We start from the raw sequence: 16,009 nt of genomic DNA on the forward strand, positions 1-16,009 counted from the left end.
ACGGAAGGTCATTGTCGTTTTTTTTCCCGAATATCTTATTGATTTTGGGGAACATACCAGGGTCACTCGAATTAACTGACCGGATCTTGCGGTCCCAGTACTTGTTAATTCATAACCTGTAGTTCTCCTTAATCAACAGATTGACATTTTTTTATTGACGATTTCAGTGTCCTAACCTCCAAGTCGCGTGGGTCTGTAAGTCGTCTGTGCAAGTTTTTGAGTCTTGTCAGTAAGCCACTCTTGTGCCTACGTAGTGCGCCAATTGTCGCGTAGTACAACGCACTAACCATCATGCCACGGGTACTTTTTCTGCTCAATGTGCCATATATGATCCAAACCGAAAATCGTAAAACTTTGCACTTTTTTTCAAAAAAAATTAATTTCTTGAAACACGTGTTTTTAAATTATAATTAACTATCACATATATTTTTTCATGAAGAAAAAAAAAACATGCAGTAAGGGGTTAAGGGTTGATAAAATTAATTAATAAAACAACACCCCTTGAGGCTTATGGAGTATTTCGATTTTAAAATAAACAAAAACGTTTGTCAACTGCCTAAACTCTAGGAGTATCTATTTCGAAAGCCGCATTAGAGGAATTTAAATAATTATTTATCTTTGAAACTTAGTTAAAACCTTTTTAAGATTTAATTTTTTTCCGAGAAATTCTTTAAATTTATCAATTTTCATTTATAATCTTATTTACTAAAAGACACTTTCATAGTCTGCCTGACTTCTAGAAACTAAAGTTGAGTATGCAATTATAGCATAGTGCACTCAAAATCTCTTCCACTAACAAATTTACGAGTGAAAGAATAAAGAAATATGTTCTGAGAAGATTCCTTCTATTTTTGTATTCTTGTAACGAATTAAACATTTGTGTACCAGAAAATGTGTACCAGACGTCTAAGATGTGGGCTAATAATAATAATTTGACACTGTTCCCATAATATTTATGTTGACTCTTTTAATTCTTATAAAAACAATTGCCTTTATAGCACTTAACCTGTTGTACTTGTTTTTATGTACATAGTTGCATTGTGTTGTATTTGGCCTCTAATTAGAACCATAACAAGAAAGTTGCCAAAATGATGAATATGTGAATATAGTCTTTAGCATTCTTTCTCTATTTCTTGAAAATCGTTTATACGACAGAAAAAATCCGTGAGTTTTTTAAGGGGCTTAAGGTGTTTTAATAAAAAGATAAACAATCTTTGATCGTGTAGTTTCTTTCATCTAGATCATTCTCTTTTATATACTGATAATTGATAAGATTAAGAGGAAGAAGGATTTACATTGTGATATATACATAATGTATATGTGGCTTCAACTTAAGGCACCTGATATAAACCCAAAGGAAATGAAAACAAAACGATCAATCAACAACCATCAAAGGTACACAGCTATAAATAATAAAAAATATATTTTTGAAATGATTACTTGACTGCTATTTTCATAAGTGCATGTTCACTTTTCTATGTTTTTCATTGTGAATGTGGTTATTTAACATTTTCTTTTAGTTTTTGTAATTAATTGTTTTTTTTTATACTTAAAGCAAGTTAAATAGAGATTATGATTGTGTTTGTTCTGCAGTGCATTTTTATGTGATTCCTAAAAAAATTCATTCAGCATTACATTTTAAAATTGGTCTCGAAAGTGCTCACGGTATTAAAAAATCAGGGTTTCGATAGCGTTTCGATGATAGTCTCACTTCACGTAAGACGATTTTTATGTTTCAACGGAGGAGAAATGAAAACGACCAGATTTGACTTAAGACTAAATTTATTTTATTCACAATAACTTAAACTAACTTACAGCTAATGGTTTAGAGAAAATAAGGAGAAGAGTGCAATGATGATAATATTACAGTGTAATGTAAAAGTATTCATACAATCATATCATAGAAGAGTGCAATGATGATAATATTACAGTGTAATCTAAACGTATTCATACAATCATATCACTCCTCTCAACTCAAAAAGATTTTTCCTTAATATCTATTAATAAGTTCATAACCAAAATATTATTTTATACATTATAAGCCAATGCATTAGATAAAATGATTAATTATTATTTAAATTATTAAATATTAATAATATAAATACATTCGTAATTCACATATTATATATATTTCTTCATTATTACTTCATTTTTATTTTACTTATAACTTACAATATTTTTGCCTTTTAATCTATCAGATTGCCGTCTTTCCCTATAAATAGGTAAAGAAGACGCCTTTGTTTTTTGTTGGTTTTTAAATCTCACATGCTTTGTTTTTTTTTTGAATCAGATTTTAGTGCATTAGAAGGCGCAAAACAAATGTCTTTTAAGTTACATCTCTTGAGTTGTGATATATGTGCAGATTTATAGATTCCATCGACATTAATTAAATATACTACGTTTCCAACTCTTTTTTGAACAATTCCTGGAATCCAATTATAATTAAAATTATTTTTCATTTTGTATAATATTTTATCCCCTTTTTTTAAAAAAATTTCAAGGGTTTTTTATATTCATTTGACATGCATTTGAAGACGTTTTTGATATTTTTAACTTGTTTTCAACATCCTGTTTCGAATTTCCGATTATTTTTGTATTAATATTATCAAGAAGAGTTTTCGGTTTTCTTTTAAAAATCATTTCATTGGGACCATAGTTTGTGGTTGTCGATGGCGTGGAACGGTATTTGAGAAGAAAATTGCATATTAATAATTCTGTAGGAAGAGTGACAAGTTTTGTGTCCATCATCATTTTCTTTAATGATGTCTTTACCGTTTGCACTGCTCTTTCGGCAGCACCATTAGACTGGGGGTGATATGGTGGACTTTTCATATATTTTATATTGTTGTCATTGCAAAATTTTGCGAACAAAGTTGAATCGAAGGAGGGTCCGTTATCGGACACTTATGTGGAGGGCAACCCAAAATATGCGAATACAGTTCTTAGTTCTTTTACTAAGGTTTCAATTTTTGTATTTTTCATTATTTTAACATCTACCCATTTTGTAAAACTATCCACGATTATTAAGTAACTATTACCTTGTAAATAAAAAAAATCTATGTGTACTCGCTCAAAAAATGAATTTGATTTTGGCCACGGTTGATGATGGCTAGGCACGGGTTTGTTACTAGAGTAAACACAAGCTTTGCAATTAAAAACGTGGTTCTCGATGTCGCCATCGATGCCAGGCCACCAAAAATATTGTCTAGCTAACATCTTCATCCTCACAACTCCGATGTGCGTATCATGTAATAAAGTTAAAATTGAATCTCTCAATGTTCTAGGGATAATAAGACATTCTCCATAAAATAAACAGCCTCCTTCTCGTGACAAAGAAAACTTTTTTTGAACATATATTTTAAGATTATGCTGAACTAAACAGGGAAAACCATTTTGAATCATACCGAGAACACTTTTTAACTCCCAGTCTCTTTCGGTTTCTTGACGAACATCTTCAAAATTTATATTCATGTAATTCGTTGAATGTATGGCTTTTATGCTATCATTTTCTAGACCTGTGGCATACTGTAATGCAACGGGAAAGTCCTTTTTGTACTCAATTTTGTATTGATATGTGCTAAGAAAAACAGCCCACCTATGAATTCTAGCTGCCGCAACAGCTGGCGTAGATTTCTTAGGATATAAAATCTCCCGCAAAGGTTGATGGTCCGAATATATAGTGAAAGTTCTTCCATAAATGTATTTATGAAATTTTTTCACTGTAAATATTATAGCTAGCTGTAGTACCCGTGGCATGATAGTTAGTGCGTTGGACTGTCATGCAAGGGGTCTTGGGTTCAATCCCTGCATGTGCAGCTTAATTTAAAAAAAATTAATTTTCGCGGGTACTGCCTCTTGCGAGGAATTGACAAATCCTTCAAGAGTAATTCTTGTCATGAAAAAGTGCTTTCTCAAACTAGCCGTTCGGATTCGGCCTTAAATTGTAGGTCCCTTCCATTCCTGACAACAGTACTCGCACACAGGAATGGTTGAGAGTTGTAAGTCACTAGGCCCTGGTTCACAACGGACTGTTGCGCCACCCCATTTGATTTTTGAAATATTATAGCTAGGGCCTCTTTGTGTAATTGCGAATAATTTTGCTCCGAAGAGCTTAAAGTGCTTGATGCGAAAAGTACGGGTCTTTCAATACCATTAATTATATGGGACAAAATTCCCCCGACCCCGTACGGACTTGCATCGCAATGCAATACTATTTCTTTACTAGGATCATAATATGCTAAAATATTATTTTGCAAAATGAGGGTTTTACTTCTTATGAATGCCTCTTCACATTTACTGGACCACTCAAATGCTACATCCTTTTTCGTTAGTTCATATAGAGATCTCGGTTCAGTAGACAAATTTGGAATAAATCGGGAATAATAATTTAAGAGACCTAAATATGATTTCAATTGAGTAAGATTTTGGGGTTGGGGAGCGTTTTTTATGGCTTCTAAGTTCTTTTTACTTGGCTTAATGCCATCTTCACTTATTATGTGACCCAAATAGTCGATTTCATTTTTATAAAATCTACACTTCTCATATTTAACCCTGACTTTGAATTCATTTAACCTTTCTAAAACCTTCCTTAAATTATTTTTGCATTCATCGAAATTCGCTCCTCCTATAATTATGTCATCAATATAGCACTTTACTTTTGATAACCCATTCAAAATTTTATCCATAATATCTTGAAAAATTGCTGATGCACACTTTACACCAAAAATTAGCCTTCTATACCTAAACAACCCCCAATCTATATTGATTGTGAGAAACTCTTGGCAAGAGTCCTCTACTTCAACTTGCTGGTAAGCCCCCTCTAAATCCAAAACACTAAAAACAGCGCAACCCGCCATTGCAACGAAAATATCTTCACTTTTAGGTAAAGGATAATGATTTGTTCGTACATAAGGGTTAATGGTACCCTTACAGTCAACACATAGTCGAACTTCACCCCTTGGTTTTTCTACCGCAACGATTGGAGAAGCCCAATTGCTTTATTTGACCGGGTATATAATATTTTCTGCCACCAACAAATAATCAATTTCCATCTTCAATTGCTTGCCATTACATATTATATGTATAAATAATGCACTACTGTAATCATATATCACGTTATTTAAATAACCTAAACCTGAGTTTTCTTCAACATCAGAATCATTAACTGCACTGATTTTGTTTCTTTGAGCATTATATGAATTACTTCCATTTCTACTCTTTGAACGATTTCTAAAATAACTGTTATTACGGTTTTTCATATAACAATATTTCTGTGTGTGTCCCCACTTTTTACAAAAATGACATTGTAACTTATCAAAATTTCTCATTCTTGACCTTGAATTACTTCGAACCGCATGCTCACCGAGGGGTCGTACTGTTGTACTCCTGGAATCTCTGTCACCATCACTACGTTTTGTCCTCACCGAATTTACAGCCACTGCCGAACCACCACTCATATTCGCCATCTCTGTCTCTATTAGCTCCATATTTAAAGCTATTTCACATGCTTTTTCCCATGTTAATTCATCAGCGTCGATTAATTTGGACTGTATTCGTTTGTTCTTGAGTCCCATTAGTAGACGATCTTTCAAAGCTTCGTTTAAAAACTCAAGGTATTTACAACCTTCTGCCAGCTGCTCAATAGCAACAATAAAATCTGAGACACTTTCATCTAGCTCTTGGTTTCTATTTACAAATTTATAACGCTCAGCTGTAATTTTTTTTCTTGGGCTCAAAATGTGCTACCAATTTTTGTACAAGCTCGTCATATTTTAGATCATCTGGCTTTTTTGGAGCCACCAATGTTTTCGATTTTTTTGTTTTTATATTCACAAGCACTAAAGGGGTTATTAGTACCCTTTATATGTTTATATTCAAACACAGTGCGAGCCTTAGGAAAATAGGGAAGGATTTAAAAGGAGATACCGGTGCACATTGGTCTTAAAGTTCTGAACATCAAAATGGGAGGGAAAAACAGAGTTATTCAAAGCATTCCACATCCTCGATGTGCGATTTAAGAATGAATCTCTGTACTTGACAGTACTCCCGAAATTGAGCTCAAGGGTAAAATGATGAGCATTCCTAGAAGTACGAGTATTACGGCTGAATTGTTTAAGGGGTGGAATGCAACTGGCTAATTCGACAGAACATTGTTTGTAAAAATATCTAAAAAATAACGAAAGACATGAAACATTGCGACGGTGTTCTAGCAATGTAAATGTTTCGATTACAGTTCTGTCGCCTATCATTTTTAAAGCCTTTTTTTGAATTCTCGTTTTTGAAAACTCGTTTTGGGGGCAACTGCCCAGATATGCGAATTATATTCAAGCTTTGGGCGGATAAAAGCTTTGTAGATTATAGCTAGATTAGAAGGGGTGAACAATTTCTTGCATCTTCCTAAGCACTTGGCAGCATTTTTGGTTATATCGAATATGTGATCGTTCCATAAGAGGTGATCTGTGATATTCATACCGAGTACTGAATGTTGATTAGTTTCCTGGATGCAAGTGCCGCCCATGGATAGTGGCATCGGGGGTGGGTTACGCTTTAACGACAGGAGACAGCATTGAGTTTTCGAAGCATTAAATTCTACACGGCTTTTGATTCCCCATTGGACAATGCTGTCAAGATCAGAATTTAATGAGCTTATCATACGCTGCCGTTTAAATTCAACATCCGAAGGATAAGGGTGAGAATCTAAAAACGAACATGAAAAGCTGAGGATACTGTCGTCGGCGAAACAGTTTAATGGATTAGAAGTGAGAGACAAAAGATCGTTTATAAATATAAGGAAGAGAGTCGGAGACAAAACGGAGCCCTGGGGAACACCAGCATTTATTTTATGAATTTCAGACTTGGAACCATCCAATACAACTTGTATTGAACGGTTAGAAAGGTAATTTCTAATCCAACGAAGAAGAGATTCATCAATACCAAAAGCAAGCATTTTCGATAAGAGAGCTTGGTGCCAAACTCCATCAAATGCTTTTGAAATATCAAGTGCAATAATCTTACTTTCTCCAGAACAATGTAAAGATTTGTTCCACTGTTCGGTGAGATGAACCATGAGATCACCAGTGGACCTATTGCTACGAAAGCCATACTGCCGGTCATTAAGAAGCTTCCGTTCATCAAAATATTTCTTAAGCTGAAAATTAATCAGCGTTTCCATGACCCTGGGAAGAAGGGACGTGCCATTTGACGATAGTTTGAGAGAGAGGAGAATTCGCCTTTTTTAGGGACAGGTTGGACAAATGCAGTTTTCCATCCACTTGGGAAGAGTCCTGTGGAATAGGACAGATGGAAAAGCTTACGCTGTGGTTTTGCCAGCGTTGAAGAACACCTCTTCAGAACAGTAGGGGGAATACTATCCGGGCCAGCAGATTTGTGTATGTCAAGGTCTTTCAGTACTCTTTCGACGGCACGAGTGTGAAAGAAGATTCGTCCCATACAATCATTTACTCTCTCAAGAACAGGAGGACTCATGACACTATCCGGTAGCGTCGAAGTAACAGCAAAATGTATTGCAAGTAAATTGGCTTTATCAATCGAGCTTACATAGGGAGTGTCATTGTGGACGATCGTTGGAACCGAGGATGACGTGGTGTTTCGTATGTTTGGGACATTGTAGTATTTTTTGGCTTAATTTCCGATCATGCAAAAATTTGGTTCGTCGAATATGACCATTACAGGTCTTTCTAGCTTGTTTAAACTTATTCCGGTTTTCCTCAGTAGGGTTGGCTTTATAACAACGGAAACTTACATTTCTCATTCCACAAAGAATTAAATTTGTTAACATTTCTGCGCTGGAATCCACGTCACTATCGAGAAAGCATAGTGACCAGTTAAAGTTCCTGAAGAATTCATTGAAACCGTCCCAGTTGGCTTTCTCATATTGCCAAACGGTTCTCATAGGAGGTTTTTCTTTAACTGTGTTTTTTCGACATGAGAATTTCGCAGAAACGATACAATGGTCTCATGTGCCTAAAGGCGGTAATACACCAATTGTGTATTTATTAGGGTCAGAGGTAAGAAACAAGTCTAGGGTGTTGGCGGATTGACCTGCAACGTCAGGGATTCGAGTTGGCTCATCGACAAGCTGAGTTAATTGATTTAATTCAGCAAAGATCTCAAGAAGAATTATGTACATTAAAATCGCCCGCAATGACGATTTCAGTGTGAGGATAATGGGCAACAATTCTTTGAATGGAGTCAGACAGATCATCAAATTCGTTAAAAGTTGAATTTCTGTCCAGATTTGGACTTCGATATAAAAAACATGTGTGGATGATGCGCTTATTTACCGTAAATTTTAACCACATGAAATTGAAGTTTGTGTTAGGGCACAAACCATATTGTGGCTGGAGTTGGTACGCCACATCATTTCTTATATACACGGCTAATCCATGATGAGGAAAAAATAATGGCACTAAGTTATACCCATTTAGATTAAATTCTGAATGATCGGAATCTTCACCTATTTGAGTTTCACTCAATGCCAAAACAGCTGGCCTGTTGTTATGTGGCATAGAAGTTCTTTCTTAAACCACGAATGTTGCTAAAATCCACTCTGAATTCACCCAACATTCTAATGTTCAAAACTAATTAAACACAATTCGGACAATTACCTATACTATATGTTTTATCTTGAATCCAATTTGAACTTGTCAGTTACAGATTTCCACTAGTGTTATGCCTAAGTAAAAATCTGCATACTGATCCGCCCCTGGTTAACTAGATATCACATAATACTAATCTATTAGAAAACACATCAACTCAATCGATGTATACACTATATAGCTATAAAAGGACCGTACGCAATGTCTACATCGATTGAGATAATATGACTGTGAGGGATGGTGGGAAAGGGGAGAAGGGATTACCCATTGCACTGTGTTATCATTATAATAATGCAGAAATTGAAGTAATTTTAGACAATATAAACGAAATATATGTAACCAAGTTTCCTTACCTTTCACCAGATATCAAAAATTCAATACATTTAGAACGAATTTGAATAACAAAAAGTCATTTGATTTTGACAAAATTTTAAACTATGTATTAAGGAAATGTCCGATTTCCCTTGATCTCACTTTAACTTGTCTCTTTTTTATCATTGTGTAAACAACGGATACTTTCCAACTGCATGGAAACATTCCAAAATTATACCTATAGCTAATGGTAGCCAGTCCGCGTTTTCCACACCTCAACATCCACAAAGGAACTTGGACTTCTCCAGATCAATCTACCGTCAACCAGATTGACCATATTGCGATCGACGCCAGACACGCTTCCAGCATTATGGATGTACGAACTTTCCTAGGAGCTAACATCGACTCGGACCACTACCTCGTTGAAGCCAAGGTAGTACTTCGGATTTCCAGACCCAAGGCAAAACAGGGAGGTGCTGGTAGAAGATACAACGTCGAACGGCTACAATCGCCAGAGATCGCCAAATCCTTTTCCGACGGAGTTACAAGTAACCTCTCTCGAAGTTCTCTGCCGCCAACACAACGTATCGAAAACCAGTGGCAACATTGCCAAGATGCAATCAGAGAAGCCGCCTCTGATGTGCTGGGTTTCAAACAGCCACCAACAAGGAACCCCTGGTTTGATGAGGAATGTCGGCAGGCAAATGCAGCCAAACAACAGGCACGCAAAGCGGCGCTGCGTAAAAGGACGAGAGCTGCTCATGAGCTCTACGAGCAGAAGAGGCGAGAGGAACACCGACTTCTCAGAAGGAAAATGAGAGGGCATGAGAGGCGTGCGGTTGAAGATGTTGAGAGGTTTTAAAGCAGGAATGAAGTTCAAAAGTTTTATGAACAGATGAAGCGAAATTCACAGGTACATAATCCTTGAACCGAAGGCTGCAGAGACGAAAGTGGCAACATCATAGTGAAACCGCAGTCAATGCTGAGGATATGGAAAGAACACTTCTGCAGACTGTATAGCGTCGACGACGAACCCAATCCCGCTATCAGGCAGGATGATCCATTCAACATAGACGATGAAAGTCAAAAACCCCTTCCGCCTAATAAAGCAGTTGGAGCGGATGGCTTGAATGCCGAGCTCTTTAAAGCAGTTGGAGATAAGTTGGTTAGAAGCATGCACCAACTTATCTGTAAGATATGGTCGGAAGAAAACATGCCCGATGAATGGAACCTCAGTATTGTTTGCGAAAAAAGGAGACCCTCTAAACTGCACCAACTATAGAGGAATAAGACTACTTAACATCGCCTATAAATTCTTCTCTGCCGTAATATGTCAACGTCTAAAGCCCATCGTCAACAACCTGAAATCAGAGAATTCACGCTGCTCCATAAAGGTTGGAAATAACTTAACAGAACCTTTTGATGTCAAAAAAGGTTTTAGACAAGGTGATGCGCTGTCATGCGATTTTTTTAACATCGTGCTTGAAAGAATAGTGCAGAGCTTACACGTCAACACTAGAGGCACTATCTTTCAAAAGTCTGCCCAATTACTGGCATATGCTGATGACATTGACATAATCGAAAGAACGCAGCGTGATGTCAATGGGGCTTTTGTGAGTATTGAGGCAGAGGCGGCAAAAATGGGTTTAACGGTTAATGAGGGCAAAACAAAGTACATGCTGTCTTCTAGAAAGGACATACAACACAGACGTTTTGGTTAAAACGTCACAATCGACAGACGTAACTTTGAGGTAGTCAAGGACTTCGTCTACCTAGGCTCCGCTGTAAACGCAGAAAACAACACCAGCGCTGAGATCAAACGCAGAATAACTCTTGCTAACCGCTATTTCTTTGGACTAAGAAAGCAATTGAGTGGTTAAGTCCTCTCTCGAGGGACCAAAGTGTTGATATATAAGACCCTTATCATCCCCGTCCTGCAATACGGTGCAGAAGCATGGACCATGACAAAAGCGGATGAAAGCACCTTGGGTCGCTTCGGGAGAAAAGTTCTTCGTGTGATCTACGGTCCCGTATGCATCGAAGGGGAGTGGAGGAGAAGATGGAACGACGAAGTGTACGGGCTGTACAGCGACGTAGACTTAGCCAGAAGAGTAAAAGTCCAACGACTAAGATGGCTGGGTCACGTAGAGCGCATGGAAACCAATGCTCCGGCCCGGAAAGTCTTCGAATCCGCACCCACAGGACAGCGCAGTAGAGGAAGACTGCGGACACCAAGCTGCCGCCTGGTCCTGAAGAGATACCGGTTTCACATGTGTTTTTGTTTTTGTTGTTTGTTTTGTTCATATTTGGTCCCACGAGACGGGAAGAAAAATGGTCCATCTGCACAGAGATTCGCATGTACAGATAAGGCTAGTTAATCCGGAGGTCGCCAGGTATCCGGATACTCCGTTAGAGACTGGGCTATTTTTGAATTGGGCCCCCAGCCAGGCTGATCATCGGCACGGGTCGTTTAACACCAATAATGATGTGAGATGGTTGGGGAGGAAGAGAAAGGGTGGGGAGTCAGTTGACGTTAATTCATCATTCTGACGTGTAAGGAAAAGATTGGGATTCAGCTTTTTCTGAACCGCCCCCCCCCCCATTGTCACGCTGTGTCAATGAAATTCAATTTATCAAAAAGGGTGGAGCATCGAACGTCACTGCCTCGAAAGCAACCGTGTCTGTAAAATTTGATTTGGCTTCATCTCCAAAATGGCTTGATAAGTTTTAAATGCTACAATTCTCTTAGGACTGTTCTGAATATAATCATAAACATCTCAACTTAAGTCTTCAATACTTGAGGGTAAATTGGAACATGCAAATGAAGCGCAGAGATGGAAGGAGTGACAAATACACTTCATTATAAATAGGTTTGGGACATCAGCTTGTAAATATTGCAGCTCCATCGGCACCAATACCTTTTTTGAAGGAAGATTTGAAAAATCATGAGATTTTCAATAAATTTATGAGATCATGAGATAGGGGTGAAAAATCATGAGAATCATGAGATTCGGCAACACTGATAGTGAAGAAAGCAAGTTGGCAGCAACGTCAATCGTTATTGTTTCTTTTTGAAGGTTCTTGCTGGTTTTATGAACTCTTTCTAATATTGTGCTCCAAGTTTCTGTTAAAATGAGGAACTCCAGTTTTGACATTTTGTTAGACAGGCTTGGCTCTTCGCTTTTTGTGTCGGGAGCTTGATCTGGAGTTCTAGATATAGATGTCAAGGCTTCAGTTATTTGCTTATAACCATGATGAAGCGCGTTAACTGCATCAGCTCGTGCAGACCATTGTTTCAGAGAGGCTTTTAAGAAATCTATGAGATGCATGGGTTGTATATTTTTTGAACCACTTGAAAGAAATTTGTTGCCTCCTGCACACAACCAGCTGCATGAAGCCCTACTAAGTTAAGAGAATGTGCTGCACAATGTACAAAGGTAGCAAATTCGCAATTCTCCTTTAATCTTGCTTGCAAACCAGAATATTTTACCGACATATTAGACGAGTTATCATAGCTTTGTAATCTACAATCCTCTATTGAAATATCACGATTTCCCAGAAATGTCAAGATTGTGTCAGTCTTGAATAGGTATAAATTTTAAAAATCTTTCGATGGCAACACAATTTTTAACATAAAGAATTACAAAAAGCAACTGGTCGATATAAGAAAGGTAGGGTGAATGTACTGTCAACACTTAGGGAAAAATGTTTTGCCGATCTAATTTCACCTTAAATTTTCACTATTATATCAATGAATATTTGATTATTTTCAGATAAATAAGAAGTGTATCCCTTTCCTGAGTTCCCACATTTTTTTAAATGATCTGCGATGAATGAATCAAATTCACCTTAAGGTTTCAAGCATCTCAAATAATTTCCATTTGTAGGTTAAAACCCACCCCAAGCACTGTGAAGATCAGCGAGAGAAAAAGAACATAATCTCTATTCCTTCCATTGAACAGAGAGGAAAAAAGAGGAAAGGAAACAAAATTGTTCTATCCGACATTTCGCAACTTATCGTTTCGCAACTAATCATTTCGCAACTCATCATGGGACAACCTTTTGTTTGTTTATGGAGTGAGTTGAAAAGCCAACATGTGTGCAGAACTGTAGAGTAGAACGTAAGCAGATTTGTTAAAATAATGTTGACAGCGTGTGCAGGTGTATGATTAATGTTCAAGATGTTGAGGAGGAGAATTTCAATGGAATGGAGAGTAAAATGAAACCTTTTTTTTCTGTTACTGTCTAAGCGTCTACTAACCTTATTTCGTTTTCCACATAATTCTTGTATGGTTAGGTTAGGTAAGGTTAACGTGGATGCGGATTTACAATCCACACACTTAGGCCAAGAGAAAGGCCCGTTGTGATACCACATGAATCTAGAGAATTACTTCTAACTAGTCGAACCATTTTGAGCTTTTTATAAAGCGAAGAAGATATTTGATATCCTTTTTAGCTAGTTCACTGAGATTATCCAAAGAGTAGTCCCCCAGATGAAGTTTGCATCTGAGTGAAAGAGCAGGGCAAGTGCATAAGAGATTAGAGATTGTTTCCTCTTCTTCTTCGTCCATGCAGCTCCTACAGAAGTCATTTGAGGCTACGCCAAGTCGTATTGCGTGTCTGCCTATAAGACAGTGTCCTGTAAGGACACCTATTAGGGAGCTAATATGAAGTCTATTTTGAGATAACAAGTCTTTAGAGTGCTTTAGGTCCAGTGAAGGCCATATGAGTTTTGTGGCTGCCCATGTTGGTGAGCTGTGCCACCTAGAATTTGCTATCGCAAAAGCTGTTTCTTTTAGCATAAGTTTACATGTAGCTATCGGTATACCTATCTTCTCCCTTTCAGGTTAAATAGGTATGACGGTTCCATTTTTAGCGAGTTCATCGGCTCTACAATTACCTGTGATGTCTCTGTGGCCCGGCACCCAACAGAGGTGAATGTTAAATTGCTGCGCCATCTCCATTAGAGACGATCGACAATCGAGGGCCGTTAAAGATTTGGTCGAGACACCGTCAAGGGATTTGATAGCAGCTTGACTATCAGAGAAGATGCGGATATCAGAAGTTGATATCACGTTTTCTCTCCAATCGATTAGAATGCATACATGTAATAAGATAGTTTCCTTTAATTCTTGCATTGGGTGATGAAACTTCATTGCACATTGATTCAAAACTTCAGACTTTCCAAACAAGCCCTCCTGGACGTATTAAACGATATTGAGGAAAAAATTAAACCGATCAAAAGTCAGCAATCTATTCCAAATGTACTATAACTAGCAGCGGTTTTAAAATTCTGTACCCAAGGAAGTAAACAATTGAGCGTAGGAAACGTTGCTTACTTAAGAGCAACTACATTTTCGCACAAGGAATTTTTCCTTTAGTGAAATACTTCATATGTTAAACGTCAAACAAAATAAATCATTCGGAATGAACTTTTGATAAATATTCACAATCGGTCTAAAATAACCAATTGATGGCCATAATTCCAACTTATCAAATAATTGATAGAAATTATTATCGACTATTAAATTTTTTTTGTTTTTTTTTTATCCGATTGAAATCTTCAAAAGACACTCGGTAAGAATCGGTACCGAGTAGTGTGGGACTCTTACCGCACTAAAACCACCGGTAAATCAGGACCAATCTATGAAAGATCGACAAATGATTTTTATTTCTTAATTTTTAAATCGCATTGGGGGAAGTTTAAGGTAATAACACTTTCCCGTAGCTTTTAGCCCATCAGCTCATGAGGCTTAGTTCTTCTTAATCTCCGAACATTGTCTCGTACATTTAATACGGTCTCCATTTCAGAGTTAGTATGACTTTGCAGTCGCTGATTGTGTGATACAGCGTGTTTCTTAACCACTTCTGTAACCATTTCAATTTGAAGGTCACGATGTAGATCGCTATTTCTTATATACCAAGGGGCATTTATTATTCCACGAAGAACCTTGCTTTGGAATTTTTGGATTAGTTCAGCATTTGTTTTCTTTGTACAGCCCCATAGTTGGATGCCATATGTCCAAACGGGTTTCAATTTCAATACTTGCTTATATAACATTAGTTTGTTCTGGATAGATAGGTCAGAGTTCTTTCCTATTAACCAGTACATTTTTCTGTACTTCAAGTTTAGTTTTTCTCTTTTCTTTTTGATATGTTCTTTCCATTTAAGCTTTGCATCCAAATTCATTACAAGGTATTTGGCGGTATTGGAGTAAGGTACTTCTGCACTGTTTATAAAAATTGGAACATTGTTTATGTTTTTGTTTGTAAAGTTTATATGCGTCGATTTTGTTTCGTTTAATTTGATACGCCATTTGTGCGTCCAATCACTAACTTTATCGACTGCATTTTGCAATTTTTGTGTAGCCTTCGTAACGGATTTATCTGGCACCAATATTGCAGTATCATCAGCAAAGGTGGCCATGATAGCGTTGATGTCCACTGGAATATCCCTTGTATATAACAGATACAGGGTTGGTCCTAGGACACTTCCTTGTGGTACACCGGCTTCAATTTTCTTAAGTTCCGAGTAATTTTGGTCGTACCGTACTCTAAAGAGTCGGTTCGTAATGTAGGATTTCAGTATTTCGTAGTACTGCCTGGGGAAGTCCCTATGCAGTTTGTACTCAAGTCCCAAGTGCCAAACCTTGTCAAAAGCTTGAGCAACATCTAAGAATACAGACGAGCATACTTGTTTTTCTTCAAGTGCCTTTTCCAAAACATCCGTAATTCGATGCACTTGGTCTATCGTGGAATGTTTATTTCTAAATCCAAACTGATGGCTCGGAATTAGTCTTCTTTCTTCAATTATTTTGTTAAGCCTTTTAAGTAGCAGTTTTTCAAAAACTTTTGCCATGATTGGTATAAGCGATATTGGTCTGTAAGATGTAACTTCTGTTGGTGGCTTTCCTTGTTTAGGTATAACAATGACTTCCGCAATTTTCCAATGATGTGGCAAATATCTTAGTTTAAGGCATGCGTTTATTATAAATTGGAGTTTCTTGAAGGCTATAAGAGGCATTTCTTTCAGAACCTGAGCAGTTATAAGATCGTACCCTGGTAATTTTTTGTTTGAC

The 16,009-nt window shown here is 37.1% G+C and overlaps 1 protein-coding gene across 5 annotated transcripts in view; it reads left to right on the top strand.

Annotated features, from left to right (window-relative positions):
- Nucleotides 1-1,057: 1,057 nt before the first annotated feature.
- The window catches only part of LOC129950036 (uncharacterized), a 47,448-nt gene continuing 32,496 nt past the window's right edge, over nt 1,058-16,009 (top strand). For 2 of the 5 annotated variants that reach the window (XM_056061805.1, XM_056061810.1), the window contains exon 1: nt 1,146-1,395. The gene's annotated coding sequence lies outside the window, so the exon portion shown is untranslated. Of the gene's footprint in view, nt 1,396-16,009 lie in introns of all 5 variants that reach the window. The other 3 variants (XM_056061808.1, XM_056061807.1, XM_056061809.1) reach the window with 3 other exon arrangements.

The sequence above is a fragment of the Eupeodes corollae genome, chromosome 3 (assembly GCF_945859685.1).
Source record: "Eupeodes corollae chromosome 3, idEupCoro1.1, whole genome shotgun sequence".
Lineage (NCBI taxonomy): Eukaryota > Metazoa > Arthropoda > Insecta > Diptera > Syrphidae > Eupeodes > Eupeodes corollae.